The following is a 7,082-nucleotide window of genomic DNA, read 5'->3' on the forward strand; positions in this document are numbered from 1 at the left end:
GTGTGGGCATACGAAACCAATTCTGGCTAGATAAACTCCCTCCCCGCCCCCTCACCGCCCCGTACCATGTCTCCTTATCTTGGATATATCCTAGAATATGTTCTAGAAAAAGATTGTTAACAAAGGGTTGCTCACGGGAATAACATCCCATTTTGGGGAGCAAGATGTAGGTGCAGTTTAATGTCAGTGAGGGTCCCAGGCTGCCAATGGGCTGCTAGGTACATTGTTAGGAAAGGGTGTGTGAACTGCCAGACCAGGCTTTCCCCATGCTTCCCTGCTCCCTCCTTCCTCCACTCCCTCCCCCGCCCCGGCCCCGCTCTTGCACCCAGTCACAGGGCCCCAAATGTCAGTGCCATCACAATCCCCTATGAAGGGACCCTGACCAGTGCAGCCCACCGTTCACATCCCCATACCTCCTCTGTGCATGACTTAGGAATGCAGAGGACAATTACTAAGTAGGGTGGTCAGAGTGGGCTTCACTGAGGAGGTGACCACTGAGCAGCAAGGTAAAGGAGGTGAGGGAGAAGTCCTGTGGAGACTGAGGAATGGTTGGTCCAGGTTGAAGACAGCAAGCCCAAAGGCCCTGAGGCAGGACTGTGCTTAGCGTTGCCAGGGTCTTAGGCCATTCTGTAAGCTGCACAAGCATTCCCTGTCAATTTCAGATCCCACTTTCATTAACCTAAGAAACCCCTTAGCCCTCTTTCCCAGACCCTGAAAACCACTGGTTTGTCTCCTATCTCTCTTGGCCAATTCTGGGTGCTTCCTCTAAATGGAGTAGACATTATGTGGTGTTTTGTGCCTGGCTTCTCTCACTTACCCTATGAACAAAGCCCATCCACGTGGGAGCCCATATCAGCGCCTCATTGTTTTTAATGGCTAACTAACGCTCCATTGTGTGCACAGACCACACTCATTTGTCTATTCATCCGTTGATAGCCTTTGGCCTGTTCCCACATTTTCGCTATTGTAAATAGTGCTTCTGGGAACATTCATGCACAATGGGGGTGGCCGTTAGGGAAAGGGTCTCACATAGCCCAGCTTTGCAGGCAAGTGCCTTATACCTCTGAGCCATCTCTCCAGCCCCCGAGGACTTGAACTCCTGATCCTCCTGCCTCTAGCTCCCAAGTGCTAGGATTACAGGTGCATGCCACCATGCCTGGGATGTATGTTTCATGTGGACGCACATGGCACACTCCTGGTACTTAGGAGTGGAATTGCTGAGTCACAGTGTTGAGACCTTTGAGGAACTGTCTTGCTGCTTGCAGGTCCATCAGCAGCACAAGGCAGTTAGAGGGCTCCATGCCCTCTCCCACATTTTTTAATGCCCTGAAACCATTTATTCTTCTTAAAAAACACACACACACATTTTTATTTATTTATTTACAAGCAGAGATAGGGAGAAGAGGCAGAGGGGGCATGCCAGGGCCTCCAGCCACTGCAAATGAACTCCAGGCGCATGTGCTACTACTGTGCACCTGGCTTTATGTGGGTGTGAGGTTCGGGAGTGACCAAGGCCACAGAGACCACTCTGAGGCAAAAACGAAAGCTTTTATTCAGGAAAAACACGAGCTGCCAGGACTGAGTCTCAAGAGCGGAGGGAGCACAGTCACCCTGAGATTCCAGACAGTGGGCTTTATAGGGCTCTTCAGCTGGGGGAAGGTGAGAAAGGGAAAAGTTGAATAAAAAAAGGGTTTTTAGTGCCAGGCGTGGTGGTGCACACCTTTAATCCCAGCATTCGGGAGGCAGAGGTAGGAGGATTGCCTTGAGTTCAAGGCCACCCTGAGACTACAGAGTGAATTCCAGGTCAGCCTGGACCAGAGTGAGACCCTACCTCGACAATCCAAAAAAAAAAAAAAAAAAAGGTTTTTTTAAGGGAGATCTAAGATAGCCAGGGTGTGACGCCAGAACAGTGGCCAGGTGACTTACAAGATAAGGGGGCAGGAAATCATGACCTGTGGGGCAGTGTTAGACAAGGAAGGCATAATGGCTGGGCGGTTTCTTGAGGAATGTGGATGGCCCACTTCCTTGTGTCTGTTGCCATCCTGCTGTCTTTGGCAACTCCATTTTGGGACCTATCCTGACCTAACAGTGGGTACTGGGGAATCGAACCCAGGTCGTTAGGCTTTGTAGGCAAATGCCTTTAACTGCTGAACCATCTCTGCAGCCCCCATTTCTTCTATTCTCAATGGCAGCCGTTGGCTGAGCCACCTGGTCCTCCCTGGGCACTGGCTCTCACCACCAGTATTCCTTACACCCTCGGCTGAGGGAGCCCCTAGGTCAATTTCTGTCTTTCCTCACGTCAGTGTTCTTCAACAGCTCCCCATGGACTAAGAAACCACCAAATCCTCATCATGCTTGGCCTCCTGAGCCAGCCCATCTTGTCTCTGTGACGTTACTTGCGACCCACTTTCCCGCCATCTGGACCTGGCCATGCAGCCTCTTACTCACTTCAAGATATGTCAAGGTCTGTCGAAGGACCTGCACTTTGTCCTGCTTTCCTCTTACCTCTGCCCTTCCCTCTCAGACCTGTGTCTTACTATCGCCTTCCCAGGGAAGCCTGCCATGATTTCTCCACAGCCTAAATCAGCTTCCTCCCCTCCTCCATGGATTGGCACCACTTCAGTGGCCCTTTTATTTGTGTGACAGTTGACCTGATGGTTATCTCACTGGGTCTTACATAAGTGGGTGAGTGTTGGTGCCTGACCACCAAGACTCGTGTTTTCCACTTTCAACAAGCCGGGTGTGGTAATGCATGGATGTATTCCCTGCATAGGGGAGGCTGAAGCAGGAGGATTGATGAGCATTCAAGGCCAGCCTGGGACACATAGTGAGACCCTGTCTCTGACTTCTTCAAAAGAAGAGGCTGGGTGTGGGGACACACGCATTTAATCCCAGTAGTTGGGAGGCAGAGGTAGGAGGAGCGTCATGAGTTCAAGGACACCCTGAGACTGTATAGTGAATTCCAGATCAGCCTGGGCCAGAGCAAGAACCTACCTCCAAAAAAAAAAAAAAAAGAGGCTCAAGAGATGGCTCAGCAGTTAAAAGCAGTTACTTGCAAAACCTTATGGCCTGGATTTGATTTTCCAGTACTCACCTAAAACAATGCACAAAATGGTACGTGTCTGGAGTTTGTTTGCAGTGGCAAGAGACCCTGACATACCTATGCTTTCTAATTTTCTCTCTCCAAATAAATATATAAAGAAATGCTTAAAAAATAATAGGGACCATGCTTTATTATCTATAATTATGGAAATTGTCAATTACAAAAATTAAATTAGGGGTTAGAGAGCTGGGTTAGCAGTTGAGGTGCTTGCCTGAGAAGCCTAAGAACCCAGGTTCGATTCCCCAGTACCCATATAAGCCAGATGCACAAGGTGGCTCATATGTCTGGAGTTTGTTTGCAGCTCGAGGCCTTGGTGTGCCCATCCTTTCTCTCTCTCTTCACACACACATAAGTAAATAAATAACATATATGTTTTTGAAAAGCCAAGCGTGGTGGCGCACGCCTTTAATCCCAGCACTTGGAAGACAGAAGCAGGAGGACTGCTGAGACTTCAAAGCCACCTTGAGACTCCATAGTGAATTCTAGGTCAGCCTGGGCTAGAGTGAGACCCTACCTTGGAAAAAAGAAAAAAAGGAAGAAAGAAAAAGAAAACAAAACATTAGGGAATGGAGAGATGGCTTAGAGGTTAAAGTGCTGCCTGCGAAGCCCAAGGACCCAGGTTTGATTCCCCAGGACCCACATAAGCCAGATGCATAAGTGGCGCATGTGTCTAGAATTCAGTTGCAACAGTTGGAGGCCCTGGAGCATCATTCTCTCTCTTTCTATCTGCCTCTTTCTTTTTCTGTGTCATATAATAAATAATAAAAATTAAAATAGCCGGGCGTGGTGGTGCACGCCTTTAATCCCAGCACTTGGGAGGCAGAGGTAGGAGGATCACTGTGAGTTTAAGGCCACCCTGAGACTACATAGTGAATTCCAGATCAGCCTGAGCTAGAGCGAGACCCTGCCTCAATAAATAAATAAATAAAACAAATAGATAAATAAAATTAAAATTAAAAAATAGTTTAAACTGGTCTTGGTGGTACATGCCTTTAATCCCAGCATTTGGGAGGCAGAGGTAGGAGGATTGCCATGAGTTCAGGCCACCTTGAGACTACATAGTGAATTCCAGGTCAGCCTGAGCTAGAGTGAAACACTACCTCGAATAATGGGAAAAAAAAAAAAAAAAGTTTAATAAAACTATAAGCTTCAGCTGAAGAGATGACTCTGGTTAAAGCACTTGCCTGCAAAGCCTAACGACATGGGTTTAATTCCCCAGTACCCACGTAAAGCCAGATGCACAAAGTGGCACATGCATCTGGAGTTCGTTTGTAGAGGCTAGAGGCCCTGGCATACCCATTTTTTCTCTCTGTCTTTCTCTTTCTCTCTCTCTCTCTTTCTCTCGCTCTGTCTCTCTCTGCTTGCAGATAAATAAAAAAAGGTGCTTTTTAAAAAAGGGAGGGCTAATCAAAATCTAAGAGGATGCAAATAAATCATATGGAATCCTCCAGTTTCGGACAATGGAACACTCAGGAGCCATAGATCGTTGTTAGAAAATTTTCAGTGCTAGGGATGGGATACCTCCAGTGAGTTGTTGGCCAGGGAGGTCCCTGATGCCCCCAAAACATTATAGGCCATTGCTGAGGCCTTTGGTTTCCCGTCAGGAATAGATGGTAATACCCTATTGCTGAAGACTTCACATACTTGGGCTGCAAGGCCACTGAGAAATCCTGCTGGAATTGAGCTGAGAACCTCCTCCATGTAGACCAGCTGACAGAAAGCTGGAAGAAGCCATTCTACATGTAGTTCAATGGGAGAAAGAGATACCACCAGTGAAGATACTCAACAGTGGACACTGCAAGCCTTATAATTGGCCAGCCAGCCCAAATGAGCCAATGGGTGCAATAGTGGCATGTCTGTCACAGTGGAAACTAACTGCCCTCCAATTGGACTGGAGGCCCGCTCCATGGGGGGAAACACATCCCTGATGCTGAAAACTTAAAACAGGGGTAGTCATAAGCCCTAGGGGTGTAACATCTGCTGATGTCTGGAAAAATGTATATACTATGCTTATCAAACTGCCCAGTAAGCACTTCTCTTAATATTTATACCCTTAGGGCTTGCTTGTGAAGCCTAAGGACCCCAGTTTGAGGCTTGATTCCCCAGAACCCACGTTAGCCAGATGCACAAGGGGCGCATGCATCTGGAATTCGTTTGCAGTGGCTAGAGGCCCTGCTGTGCCCATTCTCTCTCTCTCTCTCTATCTGCCTCTTTCTCTGTCTGTCACTCTCAAATAAATAAATAAAAATAAACAAAAAAATAAAAATGTATATATTTATACCCTTATATTAATGCTACTCTCATTTTGAGTAGAGAATCTTCTCTTTTCAGATGGCAGTGACTTTGGGATAACTCAGAAGGTATCGTAGTGTTGGAAAGAAGTGACTGGAGTACTGAGTAACATCTCAACACACCTTCCAAGGCTCAGGGTCTAATGCAGAAGAGGTGGTGGAAAGAATGTAAGAGCCAAAGGAAGGGTAGGACTCCTTACAACGTGCTCTCCACAAACACAAAATGGCCTGCATATCCATGACCTCACAGTTCCTGACACTACCTACACAAGACCATCATAAGAGGAGGAAAAGACCATGACATCAAAATAAAAGAGAGACTGATTGAGATGGGGAGGGGATATGATGGAGAATGGAATTTCAAAGGGGAAAGTGGGGGGTAGGGTATTACCATGGTACACTTTTTATTTATTTATTTTAAATTTTTTTGTTTATCTTTGTTTATTTATTTGAAAGCGACAGACACACACACGGGGGGGGGGGGGCAAATAGAGAGACAGAGAGAATGGGCGCGCCAGGGCCTCCAGCCACTGCAAATGAACTCCAGACGCGTGCGTCCCCTTGTGCATCTGGCTAACGTGGTTCCTTGGGAGCCGAGCCTCGAACTGGGGTCCTTAGGCTTCACAGGCAAGCGCTTAACCGCTAAGCTATCTCTCCAGCCCGGGATACTTTTTATAATCATGGAAAATTTTAATAAAAATTGAGAAAATTTTTTAAATGTTTTATATATTTATTTATTTGAGAGAGACAGAGGGGGAAAGAGAGAGAAAGTGGGTGCACCATCTCTCCACCCTAAAATATTTTTTAATTTAATTTTTTTATTGACAGCTTCCATAATTATAAAAAATATCCCATGGAAATTCCCTCCCTCCCTCCCCCAGCTTTCTAAAAATACTTTTTAATTTAATTATTTTTAGAGAGACAGAGGCAGAGAGAGAGAGAGAGAGAGAGAGAGAGAGAGAGAGAGAGAGAGAGAGAGAAAATAGGTGCACCGGAGACTCTAACCATTGCAGACAAACTCCAGATGCATGCACCACCTTGTACTTACGTGGATACTCAGGAATTGAACCTGGATCCTTAGGCTTTTCAGGAAAATGCCTTAACCACTAAGCCATCTCTCCAGGCCCCCCAAAATATATAAAATTTTGTTTTATAAGGTCTCACTCTGGCCCAGGCTGACCTGGAATTGTTTCAGGATGGCTCTGAACTCAAGGTGATCTCTGCTTTCTGAGTGCTGGCATTAAAGGGGTGCACCACCATGCCTGGCCAAATAAGTATCTTTTAAAATATTTTGAGAGAGAGAGATTGGACACACCAGGGCCTCTAACAACTGCATATGAATTCCAGACACATGCGCCACCCTTGTGCATATGGTTTATGTGGGTACTGGCGAATCAAACATGGGTCCTTAGGCTTTCCAGGCAAGCACGTTAACTATTAAATCACTAAGCCATTTCTCCAGCCCCCAAAATATATATATATTTTTTATGACAGATAGAGAGAGAGAGAACTGGCATGCCAGGGCCTCCAACAGTTGCAATTGAACTCCAGGTGTGTGCACCACCTTGTATGAATGTGTGACCTTGTGCGCTTGCTCACCTTGAGCATCTGGCTCATGTGGGACCTAGAGAGTCAAACATGGGTCCTTAGGCTTCACAGGCAAGCGCCTTAATCGCTAAGCCATCTTT

This window comes from Jaculus jaculus, chromosome 14 (genome assembly GCF_020740685.1).
Source record: "Jaculus jaculus isolate mJacJac1 chromosome 14, mJacJac1.mat.Y.cur, whole genome shotgun sequence".
NCBI classification, from domain to species: domain Eukaryota; kingdom Metazoa; phylum Chordata; class Mammalia; order Rodentia; family Dipodidae; genus Jaculus; species Jaculus jaculus.